General features: G+C 37.3%; 9 non-coding genes across 9 annotated transcripts; all 9 read right to left on the bottom strand.

Annotated features, from left to right (window-relative positions):
- Window positions 1-1,695: 1,695 nt before the first annotated feature.
- trnar-ucg (transfer RNA arginine (anticodon UCG)) lies at window positions 1,696-1,768 on the bottom strand. Its single transcript has one exon. It is a non-coding gene; the product is annotated as a tRNA-Arg (tRNA).
- Window positions 1,769-4,654: 2,886 nt separating this feature from the next.
- trnar-ucg (transfer RNA arginine (anticodon UCG)) lies at window positions 4,655-4,727 on the bottom strand. Its single transcript has one exon. It is a non-coding gene; the product is annotated as a tRNA-Arg (tRNA).
- Window positions 4,728-5,625: 898 nt separating this feature from the next.
- Window positions 5,626-5,698, bottom strand: trnar-ucg (transfer RNA arginine (anticodon UCG)). The gene has a single exon. It is a non-coding gene; the product is annotated as a tRNA-Arg (tRNA).
- Window positions 5,699-8,708: 3,010 nt separating this feature from the next.
- On the bottom strand, window positions 8,709-8,781 carry trnar-ucg (transfer RNA arginine (anticodon UCG)). Its single transcript has one exon. It is a non-coding gene; the product is annotated as a tRNA-Arg (tRNA).
- A 3,566-nt stretch (window positions 8,782-12,347) lies between these two features.
- Window positions 12,348-12,420, bottom strand: trnar-ucg (transfer RNA arginine (anticodon UCG)). The gene has a single exon. It is a non-coding gene; the product is annotated as a tRNA-Arg (tRNA).
- Window positions 12,421-17,746: 5,326 nt separating this feature from the next.
- On the bottom strand, window positions 17,747-17,819 carry trnar-ucg (transfer RNA arginine (anticodon UCG)). The gene has a single exon. It is a non-coding gene; the product is annotated as a tRNA-Arg (tRNA).
- Window positions 17,820-19,837: 2,018 nt separating this feature from the next.
- trnar-ucg (transfer RNA arginine (anticodon UCG)) lies at window positions 19,838-19,910 on the bottom strand. Its single transcript has one exon. It is a non-coding gene; the product is annotated as a tRNA-Arg (tRNA).
- A 3,081-nt stretch (window positions 19,911-22,991) lies between these two features.
- On the bottom strand, window positions 22,992-23,064 carry trnar-ucg (transfer RNA arginine (anticodon UCG)). Its single transcript has one exon. It is a non-coding gene; the product is annotated as a tRNA-Arg (tRNA).
- Window positions 23,065-23,695: 631 nt separating this feature from the next.
- On the bottom strand, window positions 23,696-23,768 carry trnar-ucg (transfer RNA arginine (anticodon UCG)). The gene has a single exon. It is a non-coding gene; the product is annotated as a tRNA-Arg (tRNA).
- Between the last annotated feature and the right edge of the window lie 522 nt (window positions 23,769-24,290).

The raw sequence follows: 24,290 nt of genomic DNA, 5'->3' as shown, positions 1-24,290 counted from the left end.
ATTAGCTGAGCTAATGAAATTAAACGACCCTATTTGATATCATACAGACTTTGCTATACAACAGTAGACATCAAAGTTGTGAACCTGTCCGAATGAGGAAAGCTAGTGATATTTAACAAGTAAGAAGATACCTTTTCCCTCAAATTTGCGATGCAGAATCAGACTCAATAATTCTCAGGCCTTGCAATATTAGATTATTAAAGATGAATAACAATGTCCAAGCCTTTCAAAGAAACAAGACCAATGCCTTATTTCGGGAAATTGCAAACATGTCCATATTAGCAGATTTAATGAAATTAAACGACCACGAAAATGCCTCAAAACCTCAATTTTCTATTTTGAAGTAAGACGCCTTATCCATGAGGCAACACCTTCTACTCCATATTCTCCGATATGACATCAAACAGACGTTGCTTAGCAACAACAGACATCAAAATTGTGAACCTATCCGAATGAGGAAAGCTAGTGATATTTTACAAGTACGAAAAGACTATGTCCCTCAATCAAACATAATATTTCTCAGGTCTTGCAGTCTTAGATTATTGAAGTTGAACAACAATGTCCAAGCTTTTCAAAGCAACAAGACTAATGCCTTATTTCGGGAAATTGCAAACATGTTCAAATTAGCTGAGCTAATGAAATTAAACAACCACGAAGGGACTCGAAACCTCAATCTTCTGATTCGAAGTCAGACGCCTTATCCATTAGGCCACGCAGTCTATGTCATACAGCCCTATTTGACATTATACAGACTTTGCTATGCAACCATAGACATACAAATTGTGAACCTGTCCGAATGAGGAAAGCTAGTGATTTTTAACAAGTACAAAGATACTCTTTCCTTCAATCTTTCGATGCAGATTCAGACACAATAATTCTCAGGCCTTGCAGTCTTAGATTATTAAAGTTGAATAACAATGTCCAAGCTTTTCAAAGCAACAAGACCAATGCCTTATTTAGCGAAATTGCAAACATGTCCATATTAGCAGATTTAATGAAATTAAACGACCACGAAAATGCCTCAAAACCTCAATTTTCTGTTTTGAAGTAAGACGCCTTATCCACGAGGCAACACCTTCTACTCCATATTCTCCGATATGACATCAAACAGACGTTGCTTAGCAACAACAGACATCAAAATTGTGAACCTATCCGAATGAGGAAAGCTAGTGATATTTTACAAGTACGAAAAGACTATGTCCCTCAATCAGACATAATATTTCTCAGGTCTTGCAGTCTTAGATTATTGAAGTTGAACAACAATGTCCAAGCTTTTCAAAGCAACAAGACCAATGACATATTTCGGGAAATTGCAAACATGTCCATATTAGCAGATTTAATGAAATTAAACGACCACGGAAATGCCTCAAAACCTCAATTTTCTATTTTGAAGTAAGACGCCTTATCCACGAGGCAACACCTTCTACTCCATATTCTCCGATATGACATCAAACAGACGTTGCTTAGCAACAACAGACATCAAAATTGTGAACCTATCCGAATGAGGAAAGCTAGTGATATTTTACAAGTACGAAAAGACTATGTCCCTCAATCAGACATAATATTTCTCAGGTCTTGCAGTCTTAGATTATTGAAGTTGAACAACAATGTCCAAGCTTTTCAAAGCAACAAGACCAATGCCATATTTCGGGAAATTGCAAACATGTTCAAATTAGCTGAGCTAATGAAATTAATCAACCACGAAGGGACTTGAACCCTTAATCTTCTGATTCGAAGTCAGACGCCTTATCCATTAGGCCACGCAGTCTATGTGATACAGCCTTATTTGACATTATACAGACTTTGCTATGCAACAGTAGACATCAAAGTTGTGAACCTGTCCGAATGAGGAAAGCTAGTGATATTTAACAAGTAAGAGGATACCTTTTCCCTCAATCTTGCGATGCAGAATCAGACTCAATAATTCTCAGGCCTTGCAATATTAGATTATTAAAGATGAATAACAATGTCCAAGCCTTTCAAAGAAACAAGACCAATGCCTTATTTCGGGAAATTGCAAACATGTCCATATTAGCAGATTTAATGAAATTAAACGACCACGAAAATGCCTCAAAACCTCAATTTTCTGTTTCGAAGTAAGACGCCTTATCCACGAGGCAACACCTTCTACTCCATATTCTCCGATATGACATCAAACAGACGTTGTTTAGCAACAACAGACATCAAAATTGTGAACCTATCCGAATGAGGAAAGCATATTTCGGGAAATTGCAAACATGTTCAAATTAGCTGAGCTAATGAAATTAAACAACCACGAAGGGACTTGAACCCTCAATCTTCTGATTCGAAGTCAGACGCCTTATCCATTAGGCCACGCAGTCTATGTGATACAGCCCTATTTGACATTATACAGACTTTGCTATGCAACAGTAGACATCAAAGTTGTGAACCTGTCCGAATGAGGAAAGCTAGTGATATTTAACAAGTAAGAGGATACCTTTTCCCTCAATCTTGCGATGCAGAATCAGACTCAATAATTCTCAGGCCTTGCAATATTAGATTATTAAAGATGAATAACAATGTCCAAGCCTTTCAAAGAAACAAGACCAATGCCTTATTTCGGGAAATTGCAAACATGTCCATATTAGCAGATTTAATGAAATTAAACGACCACGAAAATGCCTCAAAACCTCAATTTTCTGTTTCGAAGTAAGACGCCTTATCCACGAGGCAACACCTTCTACTCCATATTCTCCGATATGACATCAAACAGACGTTGTTTAGCAACAACAGACATCAAAATTGTGAACCTATCCGAATGAGGAAAGCTAGTGATATTTTACAAGTACGAAAATACTATGTCCCTCAATCAGACATAATATTTCTCAGGTCTTGCAGTCTTAGATTATTGAAGTGTCCAATGTCCAAGCTTTTCAAAGCAACAAGACCAATGCCTTATTTCGGGAAATTGCAAACATGTTCAAATTAGCTGAGCTAATGAAATTAAACAACCACAAAGTGACTCGAACCCTCAATCTTCTGATTCGAAGTCAGACGCCTTATCCATTAGGCCACGCAGTCTATGTGATACAGCCCTATTTGACATTATACAGACTTTGCTATGCAACCATAGACATAAAAATTGTGAACCTGTCCGAATGAGGAAAGCTAGTGATTTTTAACAAGTACAAAGATACTCTTTCCTTCAATCTTTCGATGCAGATTCAGACACAATAATTCTCAGGTCTTGCAGTCTTAGATTATTAAAGTTGAACAACAATGTCCAAGCTTTTCAAAGCAACAAGACCAATGCCTTATTTAGGGAAATTGCAAACATGTACGAATTAGCTGAGCTAATGAAATTAAACGACCCTATTTGATATCATACAGACTTTGCTATACAACAGTAGACATCAAAGTTGTGAACCTGTCCGAATGAGGAAAGCTAGTGATATTTAACAAGTAAGAAGATACCTTTTCCCTCAAATTTGCGATGCAGAATCAGACTCAATAATTCTCAGGCCTTGCAATATTAGATTATTAAAGATGAATAACAATGTCCAAGCCTTTCAAAGAAACAAGACCAATGCCTTATTTCGGGAAATTGCAAACATGTCCATATTAGCAGATTTAATGAAATTAAACGACCACGAAAATGCCTCAAAACCTCAATTTTCTATTTTGAAGTAAGACGCCTTATCCATGAGGCAACACCTTCTACTCCATATTCTCCGATATGACATCAAACAGACGTTGCTTAGCAACAACAGACATCAAAATTGTGAACCTATCCGAATGAGGAAAGCTAGTGATATTTTACAAGTACGAAAAGACTATGTCCCTCAATCAAACATAATATTTCTCAGGTCTTGCAGTCTTAGATTATTGAAGTTGAACAACAATGTCCAAGCTTTTCAAAGCAACAAGACTAATGCCTTATTTCGGGAAATTGCAAACATGTTCAAATTAGCTGAGCTAATGAAATTAAACAACCACGAAGGGACTCGAAACCTCAATCTTCTGATTCGAAGTCAGACGCCTTATCCATTAGGCCACGCAGTCTATGTCATACAGCCCTATTTGACATTATACAGACTTTGCTATGCAACCATAGACATACAAATTGTGAACCTGTCCGAATGAGGAAAGCTAGTGATTTTTAACAAGTACAAAGATACTCTTTCCTTCAATCTTTCGATGCAGATTCAGACACAATAATTCTCAGGCCTTGCAGTCTTAGATTATTAAAGTTGAATAACAATGTCCAAGCTTTTCAAAGCAACAAGACCAATGCCTTATTTAGCGAAATTGCAAACATGTCCATATTAGCAGATTTAATGAAATTAAACGACCACGAAAATGCCTCAAAACCTCAATTTTCTGTTTTGAAGTAAGACGCCTTATCCACGAGGCAACACCTTCTACTCCATATTCTCCGATATGACATCAAACAGACGTTGCTTAGCAACAACAGACATCAAAATTGTGAACCTATCCGAATGAGGAAAGCTAGTGATATTTTACAAGTACGAAAAGACTATGTCCCTCAATCAGACATAATATTTCTCAGGTCTTGCAGTCTTAGATTATTGAAGTTGAACAACAATGTCCAAGCTTTTCAAAGCAACAAGACCAATGCCATATTTCGGGAAATTGCAAACATGTTCAAATTAGCTGAGCTAATGAAATTAATCAACCACGAAGGGACTTGAACCCTTAATCTTCTGATTCGAAGTCAGACGCCTTATCCATTAGGCCACGCAGTCTATGTGATACAGCCTTATTTGACATTATACAGACTTTGCTATGCAACCATAGACATTAAAATTGTGAACCTGTCCGAATGAGGAAAGCTAGTGATTTTTAACAAGTACAAGGATACTCTTTCCTTCAATCTTTCGATGCAGATTCAGACACAAATTGCAAACATGTTCAAATTAGCTGAGCTAATGAAATTAAACAACCACGAAGGGACTCGGACCCTCAATCTTCTGATTCGAAGTCAGACGCCTTATCCATTAGTCCACGCAGTCTACGTGATACAGCGCTATTTGACATCATACAGACTTTGCTATGCAACAGTAGACATCAAAGTTGTGAACCTATCCGAATGAGGAAAGCTAGTGATATTTAACAAGTAAGAAGATACCTTTTCCCTCAATCTTGCGATGCAGAATCAGACTCAATAATTCTCAGGCCTTGCAATATTAGATTATTAAAGATGAATAACAATGTCCAAGCCTTTCAAAGAAACAAGACCAATGCCTTATTTCGGGAAATTGCAAACATGTCCATATTAGCAGATTTAATGAAATTAAACAACCACGAAAATGCCTCAAAACCTCAATTTTCTATTTTGAAGTAAGACGCCTTATCCACGAGGCAACACCTTCTACTCCATATTCTCCGATATGACATCAAACAGACGTTGCTTAGCAACAACAGACATCAAAATTGTGAACCTATCCGAATGAGGAAAGCTAGTGATATTTTACAAGTACGAAAAGACTATGTCCCTCAATCAGACATTATATTTCTCAGGTCTTGCAGTCTTAGATTATTGAAGTTGAACAACAATGTCCAAGCTTTTCAAAGCAACAAGACCAATGCCATATTTCGGGAAATTGCAAACATGTTCAAATTAGCTGAGCTAATGAAATTAAACAACCACGAAGGGACTCGAACCCTCAATCTTCTGATTCGAAGTCAGACGCCATATCCATTAGGCCACGCAGTCTATGTGATACAGCACTATTTGACATTATACAGACTTTGCTATGCAACCATAGACATAAAAATTGTGAACCTGTCCGAATGAGGAAAGCTAGTGATTTTTAACAAGTACAAAGATACTCTTTCCTTCAATCTTTCGATGCAGATTCAGACACAATAATTCTCAGGCCTTGCAGTCTTAGATTATTAAAGTTGAACAACAATGTCCAAGCTTTTCAAAGCAACAAGACCAATGCCTTATTTAGCGAAATTGCAAACATGTCCATATTAGCAGATTTAATGAAATTAAACGACCACGAAAATGCCTCAAAACCTCAATTTTCTGTTTTGAAGTAAGACGCCATATCCACGAGGCAACACCTTCTACTCCATATTCTCCGATATGACATCAAACAGACGTTGCTTAGCAACAACAGACATCAAAATTGTGAACCTATCCGAATGAGGAAAGCTAGTGATATTTTACAAGTACGAAAAGACTATGTCCCTCAATCAGACATAATATTTCTCAGGTCTTGCAGTCTTAGATTATTTAAGTTGAACAACAATGTCCAAGCTTTTCAAAGCAACAAGACCAATGACATATTTCGGGAAATTGCAAACATGTTCAAATTAGCTGAGCTAATGAAATTAAACAACCACGAAGGGACTCGGACCCTCAATCTTCTGATTCGAAGTCAGACGCCTTATCCATTAGGCCACGCAGTCTATGTGATACAGCGCTATTTGACATCATACAGACTTTGCTATGCAACAGTAGACATCAAAGTTGTGAACCTATCCGAATGAGGAAAGCTAGTGATATTTAACAAGTAAGAAGATACCTTTTCCCTCAATCTTGCGATGCAGAATCAGACTCAATAATTCTCAGGCCTTGCAATATTAGATTATTAAAGATGAATAACAATGTCCAAGCCTTTCAAAGAAACAAGACCAATGCCTTATTTCGGGAAATTGCAAACATGTATAAATTAGCAGATTTAATGAAATTAAACAACCACGAAAATGCCTCAAAACCTCAATTTTCTATTTTGAAGTAAGACGCCTTATCCACGAGGCAACACCTTCTACTCCATATTCTCCGATATGACATCAAACAGACGTTGCTTAGCAACAACAGACATGAAAATTGTGAACCTATCCGAATGAGGAAAGCTAGTGATATTTTACAAGTACGAAAAGACTATGTCCCTCAATCAGACATAATATTTCTCAGGTCTTGCAGTCTTAGATTATTGAAGTTGAACAACAATGTCCAAGCTTTTCAAAGCAACAAGACCAATGCCATATTTCGGGAAATTGCAAACATGTTCAAATTAGCTGAGCTAATGAAATTAAACAACCACGAAGGGACTCGAACCCTCAATGTTCTGATTCGAAGTCAGACGCCATATCCATTAGGCCACGCAGTCTATGAGATACAGCACTATTTGACATTATACAGACTTTGCTATGCAACCATAGACATTAAAATTGTGAACCTGTCCGAATGAGGAAAGCTAGTGATTTTTAACAAGTACAAGGATACTCTTTCCTTCAATCTTTCGATGCAGATTCAGACACAAATTGCAAACATGTTCAAATTAGCTGAGCTAATGAAATTAAACAACCACGAAGGGACTCGGACCCTCAATCTTCTGATTCGAAGTCAGACGCCTTATCCATTAGTCCACGCAGTCTACGTGATACAGCGCTATTTGACATCATACAGACTTTGCTATGCAACAGTAGACATCAAAGTTGTGAACCTATCCGAATGAGGAAAGCTAGTGATATTTAACAAGTAAGAAGATACCTTTTCCCTCAATCTTGCGATGCAGAATCAGACTCAATAATTCTCAGGCCTTGCAATATTAGATTATTAAAGATGAATAACAATGTCCAAGCCTTTCAAAGAAACAAGACCAATGCCTTATTTCGGGAAATTGCAAACATGTCCATATAAGCAGATTTAATGAAATTAAACAACCACGAAAATGCCTCAAAACCTCAATTTTCTATTTTGAAGTAAGACGCCTTATCCACGAGGCAACACCTTCTACTCCATATTCTCCGATATGACATCAAACAGACGTTGCTTAGCAACAACAGACATCAAAATTGTGAACCTATCCGAATGAGGAAAGCTAGTGATATTTTACAAGTACGAAAAGACTATGTCCCTCAATCAGACATTATATTTCTCAGGTCTTGCAGTCTTAGATTATTGAAGTTGAACAACAATGTCCAAGCTTTTCAAAGCAACAAGACCAATGCCATATTTCGGGAAATTGCAAACATGTTCAAATTAGCTGAGCTAATGAAATTAAACAACCACGAAGGGACTCGGACCCTCAATCTTCTGATTCGAAGTCAGACGCCTTATCCATTAGTCCACGCAGTCTACGTGATACAGCGCTATTTGACATTATACAGACTTTGCTATGCAACCATAGACATAAAAATTGTGAACCTATCCGAATGAGGAAAGCTAGTGATATTTAACAAGTAAGAAGATACCTTTTCCCTCAATCTTGCGATGCAGAATCAGACACAATAATTCTCAGGCCTTGCAATATTAGATTATTAAAGATGAATAACAATGTCCAAGCCTTTCAAAGAAACAAGACCAATGCCTTATTTCGGGAAATTGCAAACATGTCCATATTAGCAGATTTAATGAAATTAAACAACCACGAAAATGCCTCAAAACCTCAATTTTCTATTTTGAAGTAAGACGCCTTATCCACGAGGCAACACCTTCTACTCCATATTCTCCGATATGACATCAAACAGACGTTGCTTAGCAACAACAGACATCAAAATTGTGAACCTATCCGAATGAGGAAAGCTAGTGATATTTTACAAGTACGAAAAGACTATGTCCCTCAATCAGACATTATATTTCTCAGGTCTTGCAGTCTTAGATTATTGAAGTTGAACAACAATGTCCAAGCTTTTCAAAGCAACAAGACCAATGCCATATTTCGGGAAATTGCAAACATGTTCAAATTAGCTGAGCTAATGAAATTAAACAACCACGAAGGGACTCGAACCCTCAATCTTCTGATTCGAAGTCAGACGCCATATCCATTAGGCCACGCAGTCTATGTGATACAGCACTATTTGACATTATACAGACTTTGCTATGCAACCATAGACATAAAAATTGTGAACCTGTCCGAATGAGGAAAGCTAGTGATTTTTAACAAGTACAAAGATACTCTTTCCTTCAATCTTTCGATGCAGATTCAGACACAATAATTCTCAGGCCTTGCAGTCTTAGATTATTAAAGTTGAACAACAATGTCCAAGCTTTTCAAAGCAACAAGACCAATGCCTTATTTAGCGAAATTGCAAACATGTCCATATTAGCAGATTTAATGAAATTAAACGACCACGAAAATGCCTCAAAACCTCAATTTTCTGTTTTGAAGTAAGACGCCTTATCCACGAGGCAACACCTTCTACTCCATATTCTACGATATGACATCAAACAGACGTTGCTTAGCAACAACAGACATCAAAATTGTGAACCTATCCGAATGAGGAAAGCTAGTGATATTTTACAAGTACGAAAAGACTATGTCCCTCAATCAGACATAATATTTCTCAGGTCTTGCAGTCTTAGATTATTTAAGTTGAACAACAATGTCCAAGCTTTTCAAAGCAACAAGACCAATGACATATTTCGGGTAATTGCAAACATGTTCAAATTAGCTGAGCCAATGAAATTAAACAACCACGAAGGGACTCGAACCCTCAATCTTCTGATTCGAGGTCAGACGCCTTATCCATTAGGCCACGCAGTCTATGTGATACAGCCCTATTTGACATTATACAGACTTTGCTATGCAACCATAGACATAAAAATTGTGAACCTGTCCGAATGAGGAAAGCTAGTGATTTTTAACAAGTACAAAGATACTCTTTCCTTCAATCTTTCGATGCAGATTCAGACACAATAATTCTCAGGCCTTGCAGTCTTAGATGATTAAAGTTGAACAACAATGTCCAAGCTTTTCAAAGCAACAAGACCAATGCCTTATTCAGCGAAATTGCAAACATGTCCATATTAGCAGATTTAATGAAATTAAACGACCACGAAAATGCCTCAAAACCTCAATTTTCTATTTTGAAGTAAGACGCCTTATCCACGAGGCAACACCTTCTACTCCATATTCTCCGATATGACATCAAACAGACGTTGCTTAGCAACAACAGACATCAAAATTGTGAACCTATCCGAATGAGGAAAGCTAGTGATATTTTACAAGTACGAAAAGACTATGTCCCTCAATCAAACATAATATTTCTCAGGTCTTGCAGTCTTAGATTATTGAAGTTGAACAACAATGTCCAAGCTTTTCAAAGCAACAAGACTAATGCCTTATTTCGGGAAATTGCAAACATGTTCAAATTAGCTGAGCTAATGAAATTAAACAACCACGAAGGGACTCGAAACCTCAATCTTCTGATTCGAAGTCAGACGCCTTATCCATTAGGCCACGCAGTCTATGTCATACAGCCCTATTTGACATTATACAGACTTTGCTATGCAACCATAGACATACAAATTGTGAACCTGTCCGAATGAGGAAAGCTAGTGATTTTTAACAAGTACAAAGATACTCTTTCCTTCAATCTTTCGATGCAGATTCAGACACAATAATTCTCAGGCCTTGCAGTCTTAGATTATTAAAGTTGAATAACAATGTCCAAGCTTTTCAAAGCAACAAGACCAATGCCTTATTTAGCGAAATTGCAAACATGTCCATATTAGCAGATTTAATGAAATTAAACGACCACGAAAATGCCTCAAAACCTCAATTTTCTGTTTTGAAGTAAGACGCCTTATCCACGAGGCAACACCTTCTACTCCATATTCTCCGATATGACATCAAACAGACGTTGCTTAGCAACAACAGACATCAAAATTGTGAACCTATCCGAATGAGGAAAGCTAGTGATATTTTACAAGTACGAAAAGACTATGTCCCTCAATCAGACATAATATTTCTCAGGTCTTGCAGTCTTAGATTATTTAAGTTGAACAACAATGTCCAAGCTTTTCAAAGCAACAAGACCAATGACATATTTCGGGAAATTGCAAACATGTCCATATTAGCAGATTTAATGAAATTAAACGACCACGGAAATGCCTCAAAACCTCAATTTTATATTTTGAAGTAAGGGGCGGCAGGGTAGCCTAGTGGTTAGAGCGTTGGACTAGTAACCGGAAGGTTGCGAGTTCAAACCCCCGAGCTGACAAGGTACAAATCTGTCGTTCTGCCCCTGAACAGGCAGTTAACCCACTGTTCCCAGGCCGTCATTGAAAATAAGAATTTGTTCTTGCCTGGCTAAATAAAGGTAAAATAAAAAAATAAATAAAAAGACGCCTTATCCACGAGGCAACACCTTCTACTCCATATTCTCCAATATGACATCAAACAGACGTTGCTTAGCAACAACAGACATCAAAATTGTGAACCTATCCGAATGAGGAAAGCTAGTGATATTTTACAAGTACGAAAAGACTATGTATCTCAATCAGACATAATATTTCTCAGGTCTTGCAGTCTTAGATTATTGAAGTTGAACAACAATGTCCAAGCTTTTCAAAGCAACAAGACCAATGCCATATTTCGGGAAATTGCAAACATGTTCAAATTAGCTGAGCTAATGAAATTAAACAACCACGAAGGGACTCTAACCCTCAATCTTCTGATTCGAAGTCAGACGCCTTATCCATTAGACAACGCAATCTATCTGATACAGCCCTATTTGACATTATACAGACTTTGCTATGCAACCATAGACATAAAAATTGTGAACCTGTCCGAATGAGGAAAGCTAGTGATTTTTAACAAGTACAAAGATACTCTTTCCTTCAATCTTTCGATGCAGATTCAGACACAATAATTCTCAGGTCTTGCAGTCTTAGATTATTAAAGTTGAACAACAATGTCCAAGCTTTTCAAAGCAACAAGACCAATGCCTTATTTAGGGAAATTGCAAACATGTACGAATTAGCTGAGCTAATGAAATTAAACGACCCTATTTGATATCATACAGACTTTGCTATGCAACAGTAGACATCAAAGTTGTGAACCTGTCCGAATGAGGAAAGCTAGTGATATTTAACAAGTAAGAAGATACCTTTTCCCTCAATCTTGCGATGCAGAATCAGACTCAATAATTCTCAGGCCTTGCAATATTAGATTATTAAAGATGAATAACAATGTCCAAGCCTTTCAAAGAAACAAGACCAATGCCTTATTTCGGGAAATTGCAAACATGTCCATATTAGCAGATTTAATGAAATTAAACGACCACGAAAATGCCTCAAAACCTCAATTTTCTATTTTGAAGTAAGACGCCTTATCCACGAGGCAACACCTTCTACTCCATATTCTCCGATATGACATCAAACAGACGTTGCTTAGCAACAACAGACATCAAAATTGTGAACCTATCCGAATGAGGAAAGCTAGTGATATTTTACAAGTACGAAAAGACTATGTCCCTCAATCAGACATAATATTTCTCAGGTCTTGCAGTCTTAGATTATTTAAGTTGAACAACAATGTCCAAGCTTTTCAAAGCAACAAGACCAATGACATATTTCGGGAAATTGCAAACATGTTCAAATTAGCTGAGCTAATGAAATTAAACAACCACGAAGGGACTCGAACCCTCAATCTTCTGATTCGAAGTCAGACGCCTTATCCATTAGGCCACGCAGTCTATGTGATACAGCCCTATTTGACATTATACAGACTTTGCTATGCAACCATAGACATAAAAATTGTGAACCTGTCCGAATGAGGAAAGCTAGTGATTTTTAACAAGTACAAAGATACTCTTTCCTTCAATCTTTCGATGCAGATTCAGACACAATAATTCTCAGGCCTTGCAGTCTTAGATGATTAAAGTTGAACAACAATGTCCAAGCTTTTCAAAGCAACAAGACTAATGCCTTATTTCGGGAAATTGCAAACATGTTCAAATTAGCTGAGCTAATGAAATTAAACAACCACGAAGGGACTCGAAACCTCAATCTTCTGATTCGAAGTCAGACGCCTTATCCATTAGGCCACGCAGTCTATGTGATACAGCCCTATTTGACATTATACAGACTTTGCTATGCAACCATAGACATACAAATTGTGAACCTGTCCGAATGAGGAAAGCTAGTGATTTTTAACAAGTACAAAGATACTCTTTCCTTCAATCTTTCGATGCAGATTCAGACACAATAATTCTCAGGCCTTGCAGTCTTAGATTATTAAAGTTGAACAACAATGTCCAAGCTTTTCAAAGCAACAAGACCAATGCCTTATTTAGCGAAATTGCAAACATGTCCATATTAGCAGATTTAATGAAATTAAACGACCACGAAAATGCCTCAAAACCTCAATTTTCTGTTTTGAAGTAAGACGCCTTATCCACGAGGCAACACCTTCTACTCCATATTCTCCGATATGACATCAAACAGACGTTGCTTAGCAACAACAGACATCAAAATTGTGAACCTATCCGAATGAGGAAAGCTAGTGATATTTTACAAGTACGAAAAGACTATGTCCCTCAATCAAACATAATATTTCTCAGGTCTTGCAGTCTTAGATTATTGAAGTTGAACAACAATGTCCAAGCTTTTCAAAGCAACAAGACTAATGCCTTATTTCGGGAAATTGCAAACATGTTCAAATTAGCTGAGCTAATGAAATTAAACAACCACGAAGGGACTCGGACCCTCAATCTTCTGATTCGAAGTCAGACGCCTTATCCATTAGGCCACGCAGTCTATGTGATACAGCGCTATTTGACATCATACAGACTTTGCTATGCAACAGTAGACATCAAAGTTGTGAACCTATCCGAATGAGGAAAGCTAGTGATATTTAACAAGTAAGAAGATACCTTTTCCCTCAATCTTGCGATGCAGAATCAGACTCAATAATTCTCAGGCCTTGCAATATTAGATTATTAAAGATGAATAACAATGTCCAAGCCTTTCAAAGAAACAAGACCAATGCCTTATTTCGGGAAATTGCAAACATGTCCATATTAGCAGATTTAATGAAATTAAACAACCACGAAAATGCCTCAAAACCTCAATTTTCTATTTTGAAGTAAGACGCCTTATCCACGAGGCAACACCTTCTACTCCATATTCTCCGATATGACATCAAACATACGTTGCTTAGCAACAACAGACATCAAAATTGTGAACCTATCCGAATGAGGAAAGCTAGTGATATTTTACAAGTACGAAAAGACTATGTCCCTCAATCAGACATAATATTTCTCAGGTCTTGCAGTCTTAGATTATTGAAGTTGAACAACAATGTCCAAGCTTTTCAAAGCAACAAGACCAATGCCATATTTCGGGAAATTGCAAACATGTTCAAATTAGCTGAGCTAATGAAATTAAACAAACACGAAGGGACTCGAACCCTCAATCTTCTGATTCGAAGTCAGACGCCTTATCCATTAGGCCACGCAGTCTATGTGATACAGCACTATTTGACATTATACAGACTTTGCTATGCAACCATAGACATAAAAATTGTGAACCTGTCCGAATGAGGAAAGCTAGTGATTTTTAACAAGTACAAAGATACTCTTTCCTTCAATCTTTCGATGCAGATTCAGACACAATAATTCTCAGGCCTTGCAGTCTTAGATTATTAAAGTTGAACAACAATGTCCAAGCTTTTCAAAGCAACAAGACCAATGCCTTATTTAGCGAAATTGCAAACATGTCCATATTAGCAGATTTAATGAAATTAAACGACCACGAAAATGCCTCAAAACCTCAATTTTCTATTTTGAAGTAAGACGCCTTATCCACGAGGCAACACCTTCTACTCCATATTCTCCGATATGACATCAAACAGACGTTGCTTAGCAACAACAGACATCAAAATTGTGAACCTATCCGAATGAGGAAAGCTAGTGATATTTTACAAGTACGAAAAGACTATGTCCCTCAATCAAACATAATATTTCTCAGGTCTTGCAGTCTTTCCTTCAATCTTTCGATGCAGATTCAGACACAATAATTCTCAGGCCTTGCAGTCTTAGATTATTAAAGTTGAACAACAATGTCCAAGCTTTTCAAAGCAACAAGACCAATGCCATATTTCGGGAAATTGCAAACATGTTCAAATTAGCTGAGCTAATGAAATTAAACAACCACGAAGGGGCTCGAACCCTCAATCTTCTGATTCGAAGTCAGACGCCTTATCCATTAGGCCAAGCAGTCTATGAGATACAGCCCTATTTGACATTATACAGACTTTGCTATGCAACCATAGACATTACAATTGTGAACCTGTCCGAATGAGGAAAGCTAGTGATTTTTAACAAGTACAAGGATACTCTTTCCTTCAATCTTTCGATGCAGATTCAGACACAATAATTCTCAGGCCTTGCAGTCTTAGATTATTAAAGTTGAACAACAATGTCCAAGCTTTTCAAAGCAACAAGACCAATGCCTTTTTTAGCGAAATTGCAAACATGTCCATATTAGCAGATTTAATGAAATTAAACGACCACGAAAATGCCTCTAAACCTCAATTTTCTATTTTGAAGTAAGACGCCTTATCCACGAGGCAACACCTTCTACTCCATATTCTCCGATATGACATCAAACATACGTTGCTTAGCAACAACAGACATCAAAATTGTGAACCTATCCGAATGAGGAAAGCTAGTGATATTTTACAAGTACGAAAAGACTATGTCCCTCAATCAGACATAATATTTCTCAGGTCTTGCAGTCTTAGATTATTGAAGTTGAACAACAATGTCCAAGCTTTTCAAAGCAACAAGACCAATGCCATATTTCGGGAAATTGCAAACATGTTCAAATTAGCTGAGCTAATGAAATTAAACAAACACGAAGGGACTCGAACCCTCAATCTTCTGATTCGAAGTCAGACGCCTTATCCATTAGGCCACGCAGTCTATGTGATACAGCACTATTTGACATTATACAGACTTTGCTATGCAACCATAGACATAAAAATTGTGAACCTGTCCGAATGAGGAAAGCTAGTGATTTTTAACAAGTACAAAGATACTCTTTCCTTCAATCTTTCGATGCAGATTCAGACACAATAATTCTCAGGCCTTGCAGTCTTAGATTATTAAAGTTGAACAACAATGTCCAAGCTTTTCAAAGCAACAAGACCAATGCCTTATTTAGCGAAATTGCAAACATGTCCATATTAGCAGATTTAATGAAATTAAACGACCACGAAAATGCCTCAAAACCTCAATTTTCTATTTTGAAGTAAGACGCCTTATCCACGAGGCAACACCTTCTACTCCATATTCTCCGATATGACATCAAACAGACGTTGCTTAGCAACAACAGACATCAAAATTGTGAACCTATCCGAATGAGGAAAGCTAGTGATATTTTACAAGTACGAAAAGACTATGTCCCTCAATCAAACATAATATTTCTCAGGTCTTGCAGTCTTTCCTTCAATCTTTCGATGCAGATTCAGACACAATAATTCTCAGGCCTTGCAGTCTTAGATTATTAAAGTTGAACAACAATGTCCAAGCTTTTCAAAGCAACAAGACCAATGCCATATTTCGGGAAATTGCAAACATGTTCAAATTAGCTGAGCTAATGAAATTAAACAACCACGAAGGGGCTCGAACCCTCAATCTTCTGATTCGAAGTCAGACGCCTTATCCATTAGGCCAAGCAGTCTATGAGATACAGCCCTATTTGACATTATACAGACTTTGCTATGCAACCATAGACATTACAATTGTGAACCTGTCCGAATGAGGAAAGCTAGTGATTTTTAACAAGTACAAGGATACTCTTTCCTTCAATCTTTCGATGCAGATTCAGACACAATAAATCTCAGGCCTTGCAGTCTTAGATTATTAAAGTTGAACAACAATGTCCAAGCTTTTCAAAGCAACAAGACCAATGCCTTTTTTAGCGAAATTGCAAACATGTCCATATTAGCAGATTTAATGAAATTAAACGACCACGAAAATGCCTCTAAACCTCAATTTTCTGTTTTGAAGTAAGACGCCTTATCCACGAGGCAACACCTTCTACTCCATATTCTCCGATATGACATCAAACAGACGTTGCTTAGCAACAACAGACATCAAAATTGTGAACCTATCCGAATGAGGAAAGCTAGTGATATTTTACAAGTACGAAAAGACTATGTCCCTCAATCAGACATAATATTTCTCAGGTCTTGCAGTCTTAGATTATTAAAGTTGAACAACAATGTCCAAGCTTTTCAAAGCAACAAGACCAATGACATATTTCGGGAAATTGCAAACATGTTCAAATTAGCTGAGCTAATGAAATTAAACAACCACGAAGGGACTCGGACCCTCAATCTTCTGATTCGAAATCAGACGCCTTATCCATTAGGCCACGCAGTCTATGTGATACAGCGCTATTTGACATCATACAGACTTTGCTATGCAACAGTAGACATCAAAGTTGTGAACCTATCCGAATGAGGAAAGCTAGTGATATTTAACAAGTAAGAAGATACCTTTTCCCTCAATCTTGCGATGCAGAATCAGACTCAATAATTCTCAGGCCTTGCAATATTAGATTATTAAAGATGAATAACAATGTCCAAGCCTTTCAAAGAAACAAGACCAATGCCTTATTTCGGGAAATTGCAAACATGTCCATATTAGCAGATTTAATGAAATTAAACAACCACGAAAATGCCTCAAAACCTCAATTTTCTATTTTGAAGTAAGACGCCTTATCCACGAGGCAACACCTTCTACTCCATATTCTCCGATATGACATCAAACAGACGTTGCTTAGCAACAACAGACATCAAAATTGTGAACCTATCCGAATGAGGAAAGCTAGTGATATTTTACAAGTACGAAAAGACTATGTCCCTCAATCAGACATAATATTTCTCAGGTCTTGCAGTCTTAGATTATTTAAGTTGAACAACAATGTCCAAGCTTTTCAAAGCAACAAGACCAATGACATATTTCGGGAAATTGCAAACATGTTCAAATTAGCTGAGCTAATGAAATTAAACAACCACGAAGGGACTCGAACCCTCAATCTTCTGATTCGAAGTCAGACGCCTTATCCATTAGGCCACGCAGTCTATGTGATACAGCCCTATTTGACATTATACAGACTTTGCTATGCAACCATAGACATAAAAATTGTGAACCTGTCCGAATGAGGAAAGCTAGTGATTTTTAACAAGTACAAAGATACTCTTTCCTTCAATCTTTCGATGCAGATTCAGACACAATAATTCTCAGGCCTTGCAGTCTTAGATGATTAAAGTTGAACAACAATGTCCAAGCTTTCCAAAGCAACAAGACCAATGCCTTATTTAGCGAAATTGCAAACATGTCCATATTAGCAGATTTAATGAAATTAAACGACCACGAAAATGCCTCAAAACCTCAATTTTCTATTTTGAAGTAAGACGCCTTATCCACGAGGCAACACCTTCTACTCCATATTCTCCGATATGACATCAAACAGACGTTGCTTAGCAACAACAGACATCAAAATTGTGAACCTATCCGAATGAGGAAAGCTAGTGATATTTTACAAGTACGAAAAGACTATGTCCCTCAATCAGACACAATAATTCTCAGGTCTTGCAGTCTTAGATTATTTAAGTTGAACAACAATGTCCAAGCTTTTCAAAGCAACAAGACTAATGCCTTATTTCGGGAAATTGCAAACATGTTCAAATTAGCTGAGCTAATGAAATTAAACAACCACGAAGGGACTCGAAACCTCAATCTTCTGATTCGAAGTCAGACGCCTTATCCATTAGGCCAAGCAGTCTATGAGATACAGCCCTATTTGACATTATACAGACTTTGCTATGCAACCATAGACATTAAAATTGTGAACCTGTCCGAATGAGGAAAGCTAGTGATTTTTAACAAGTACAAAGATACTCTTTCCTTCAATCTTTCGATGCAGATTCAGACACAATAATTCTCAGGCCTTGCAGTCTTAGATTATTAAAGTTGAACAACAATGTCCAAGCTTTTCAAAGCAACAAGACCAATGCCTTATTTAGCGAAATTGCAAACATGTCCATATTAGCAGATTTAATGAAATTAAACGACCACGAAAATGCCTCAAAACCTCAATTTTCTGTTTTGAAGTAAGACGCCTTATCCACGAGGCAACACCTTCTACTCCATATTCTCCGATATGACATCAACAGACATCAAAATTGTGAACCTATCCGAATGAGGAAAGCTAGTGATATTTTACAAGTACGAAAAGACTATGTCCCTCAATCAGACATAATATTTATCAGGTCTTGCAGTCTTAGATTATTTAAGTTGAACAACAATGTCCAAGCTTTTCAAAGCAACAAGACCAATGACATATTTCGGGAAATTGCAAACATGTTCAAATTAGCTGAGCTAATGAAATTAAACAACCACGAAGGGACTCAAACCCTCAATCTTCTGATTCGAAGTCAGACGCCTTATCCATTAGGCCAAGCAGTCTATGAGATACAGCCCTATTTGACATTATACAGACTTTGCTATGCAACCATAGACATTAAAATTGTGAACCTGTCCGAATGAGGAAAGCTAGTGATTTTTAACAAGTACAAGGATACTCTTTCCTTCAATCTTTCGATGCAGATTCAGACACAATAATTCTCAGGCCTTGCAGTCTTAGATTATTAAAGTTGAACAACAATGTCCAAGCTTTTCAAAGCAACAAGACCAATGCCTTATTTAGCGAAATTGCAAACATGTCCATATTAGCAGATTTAATGAAATTAAACGACCACGAAAATGCCTCAAAACCTCAATTTTCTGTTTTGAAGTAAGACGCCTTATCCACGAGGCAACACCTTCTACTCCATATTCTCCGATATGACATCAAACAGACGTTGCTTAGCAACAACAGACATCAAAATTGTGAACCTATCCGAATGAGGAAAGCTAGTGATATTTTACAAGTACGAAAAGACTATGTCCCTCAATCAGACATAATATTTCTCAGGTCTTGCAGTCTTAGATTATTTAAGTTGAACAACAATGTCCAAGCTTTTCAAAGCAACAAGACCAATGACATATTTCGGGAAATTGCAAACATGTTCAAATTAGCTGAGCTAATGAAATTAAACAACCACGAAGGGACTCGAACCCTCAATCTTCTGATTCGAAGTCAGACGCCTTATCCATTAGGCCACGCAGTCTATGTGATACAGCCCTATTTGACATTATACAGACTTTGCTATGCAACCATAGACATAAAAATTGTGAACCTGTCCGAATGAGGAAAGCTAGTGATTTTTAACAAGTACAAAGATACTCTTTCCTTCAATCTTTCGATGCAGATTCAGACACAATAATTCTCAGGCCTTGCAGTCTTAGATGATTAAAGTTGAACAACAATGTCCAAGCTTTCCAAAGCAACAAGACTAATGCCTTATTTCGGGAAATTGCAAACATGTTCAAATTAGCTGAGCTAATGAAATTAAACAACCACGAAGGGACTCGAAACCTCAATCTTCTGATTCGAAGTCAGACGCCTTATCCATTAGGCCACGCAGTCTATGTGATACAGCCCTATTTGACATTATACAGACTTTGCTATGCAACCATAGACATACAAATTGTGAACCTGTCCGAATGAGGAAAGCTAGTGATTTTTAACAAGTACAAAGATACTCTTTCCTTCAATCTTTCGATGCAGATTCAGACACAATAATTCTCAGGCCTTGCAGTCTTAGATTATTAAAGTTGAACAACAATGTCCAAGCTTTTCAAAGCAACAAGACCAATGCCTTATTTAGCGAAATTGCAAACATGTCCATATTAGCAGATTTAATGAAATTAAACGACCACGAAAATGCCTCAAAACCTCAATTTTCTGTTTTGAAGTAAGACGCCTTATCCACGAGGCAACACCTTCTACTCCATATTCTCCGATATGACATCAACAGACATCAAAATTGTGAACCTATCCGAATGAGGAAAGCTAGTGATATTTTACAAGTACGAAAAGACTATGTCCCTCAATCAGACATAATATTTATCAGGTCTTGCAGTCTTAGATTATTTAAGTTGAACAACAATGTCCAAGCTTTTCAAAGCAACAAGACCAATGACATATTTCGGGAAATTGCAAACATGTTCAAATTAGCTGAGCTAATGAAATTAAACAACCACGAAGGGACTCAAACCCTCAATCTTCTGATTCGAAGTCAGACGCCTTATCCATTAGGCCAAGCAGTCTATGAGATACAGCCCTATTTGACATTATACAGACTTTGCTATGCAACCATAGACATTAAAATTGTGAACCTGTCCGAATGAGGAAAGCTAGTGATTTTTAACAAGTACAAGGATACTCTTTCCTTCAATCTTTCGATGCAGATTCAGACACAATAATTCTCAGGCCTTGCAGTCTTAGATTATTAAAGTTGAACAACAATGTCCAAGCTTTTCAAAGCAACAAGACCAATGCCTTATTTAGCGAAATTGCAAACATGTCCATATTAGCAGATTTAATGAAATTAAACGACCACGAAAATGCCTCAAAACCTCAATTTTCTGTTTTGAAGTAAGACGCCTTATCCACGAGGCAACACCTTCTACTCCATATTCTCCGATATGACATCAAACAGACGTTGCTTAGCAACAACAGACATCAAAATTGTGAACCTATCCGAATGAGGAAAGCTAGTGATATTTTACAAGTACGAAAAGACTATGTCCCTCAATCAAACATAATATTTCTCAGGTCTTGCAGTCTTAGATTATTGAAGTTGAACAACAATGTCCAAGCTTTTCAAATCAACAAGACTAATGCCTTATTTCGGGAAATTGCAAACATGTTCAAATTAGCTGAGCTAATGAAATTAAACAACCACGAAGGGACTCGGACCCTCAATCTTCTGATTCGAAGTCAGACGCCTTATCCATTAGGCCACGCAGTCTATGTGATACAGCGCTATTTGACATCATACAGACTTTGCTATGCAACAGTAGACATCAAAGTTGTGAACCTATCCGAATGAGGAAAGCTAGTGATATTTAACAAGTAAGAAGATACCTTTTCCCTCAATCTTGCGATGCAGAATCAGACTCAATAATTCTCAGGCCTTGCAATATTAGATTATTAAAGATGAATAACAATGTCCAAGCCTTTCAAAGAAACAAGACCAATGCCTTATTTCGGGAAATTGCAAACATGTCCATATTAGCAGATTTAATGAAATTAAACAACCACGAAAATGCCTCAAAACCTCAATTTTCTATTTTGAAGTAAGACGCCTTATCCACGAGGCAACACCTTCTACTCCATATTCTCCGATATTACATCAAACAGACGTTGCTTAGCAACAACAGACATCAAAATTGTGAACCTATCCGAATGAGGAAAGCTAGTGATATTTTACAAGTACGAAAAGACTATGTCCCTCAATCAGACATAATATTTCTCAGGTCTTGCAGTCTTAGATTATTGAAGTTGAACAACAATGTCCAAGCTTTTCAAAGCAACAAGACCAATGCCATATTTCGGGAAATTGCAAACATGTTCAAATTAGCTGAGCTAATGAAATTAAACAAACACGAAGGGACTCGAACCCTCAATCTTCTGATTCGAAGTCAGACGCCATATCCATTAGGCCACGCAGTCTATGTGATACAGCACTATTTGACATTATACAGACTTTGCTATGCAACCATAGACATAAAAATTGTGAACCTGTCCGAATGAGGAAAGCTAGTGATTTTTAACAAGTACAAAGATACTCTTTCCTTCAATCTTTCGATGCAGATTCAGACACAATAATTCTCAGGCCTTGCAGTCTTAGATTATTAAAGTTGAACAACAATGTCCAAGCTTTTCAAAGCAACAAGACCAATGCCTTATTTAGCGAAATTGCAAACATGTCCATATTAGCAGATTTAATGAAATTAAACGACCACGAAAATGCCTCAAAACCTCAATTTTCTATTTTGAAGTAAGACGCCTTATCCACGAGGCAACACCTTCTACTCCATATTCTCCGATATGACATCAAACAGACGTTGCTTAGCAACAACAGACATCAAAATTGTGAACCTATCCGAATGAGGAAAGCTAGTGATATTTTACAAGTACGAAAAGACTATGTCCCTCAATCAGACATAATATTTCTCAGGTCTTGCAGTCTTAGATTATTGAAGTTGAACAACAATGTCCAAGCTTTTCAAAGCAACAAGACCAATGCCATATTTTGGGAAATTGCAAACATGTTCAAATTAGCTGAGCTAATGAAATTAAACAACCACGAAGGGACTCGAACCCTCAATCTTCTGATTCGAAGTCAGACGCCTTATCCATTAGGCCACGCAGTCTATGTGATACAGCCCTATTTGACATTATACAGACTTTGCTATGCAACCATAGACATAAAAATTGTGAACCTGTCCGAATGAGGAAAGCTAGTGATTTTTAACAAGTACAAAGATACTCTTTCCTTCAATCTTTCGATGCAGATTCAGACACAATAATTCTCAGGCCTTGCAGTCTTAGATTATTAAAGTTGAACAACAATGTCCAAGCTTTTCAAAGCAACAAGACCAATGCCTTATTTAGCGAAATTGCAAACATGTCCATATTAGCAGATTTAATGAAATTAAACGACCACGAAAATGCCTCAAAACCTCAATTTTCTATTTTGAAGTAAGACGCCTTATCCACGAGGCAACACCTTCTACTCCATATTCTCCGATATGACATCAAACAGACGTTGCTTAGCAACAACAGACATCAAAATTGTGAACCTATCCGAATGAGGAAAGCTAGTGATATTTTACAAGTACGAAAAGACTATGTCCCTCAATCAGACATAATATTTCTCAGGTCTTGCAGTCTTAGATTATTGAAGTTGAACAACAATGTCCAAGCTTTTCAAAGCAACAAGACCAATGCCATATTTCGGGAAATTGCAAACATGTTCAAATTAGCTGAGCTAATGAAATTAAACAACCACGAAGGGACTCGAACCCTCAATCTTCTGATTCGAAGTCAGACGCCTTATCCATTAGGCCACGCAGTCTATGTGATACAGCCCTATTTGACATTATACAGACTTTGCTATGCAACCATAGACATAAAAATTGTGAACCTGTCCGAATGAGGAAAGCTAGTGATTTTTAACAAGTACAAAGATACTCTTTCCTTCAATCTTTCGATGCAGATTCAGACACAATAATTCTCAGGCCTTGCAGTCTTAGATTATTAAAGTTGAACAACAATGTCCAAGCTTTTCAAAGCAACAAGACCAATGCCTTATTTAGCGAAATTGCAAACATGTCCATATTAGCAGATTTAATGAAATTAAACGACCACGAAAATGCCTCAAAACCTCAATTTTCTATTTTGAAGTAAGACGCCTTATCCACGAGGCAACACCTTCTACTCCATATTCTCCGATATGACATCAAACAGACGTTGCTTAGCAACAACAGACATCAAAATTGTGAACCTATCCGGATGAGGAAAGCTAGTGATATTTTACAAGTACGAAAAGACTATGTCCCTCAATCAGACATAATATTTCTCAGGTCTTGCAGTCTTA

Source organism: Oncorhynchus clarkii, unplaced genomic scaffold (genome assembly GCF_045791955.1).
Source record: "Oncorhynchus clarkii lewisi isolate Uvic-CL-2024 unplaced genomic scaffold, UVic_Ocla_1.0 unplaced_contig_10886_pilon_pilon, whole genome shotgun sequence".
Lineage (NCBI taxonomy): Eukaryota > Metazoa > Chordata > Actinopteri > Salmoniformes > Salmonidae > Oncorhynchus > Oncorhynchus clarkii.
The sequence above is the reverse complement of the archived record's forward strand: the minus strand, read 5'-3'. Positions and strand labels throughout refer to the sequence as shown.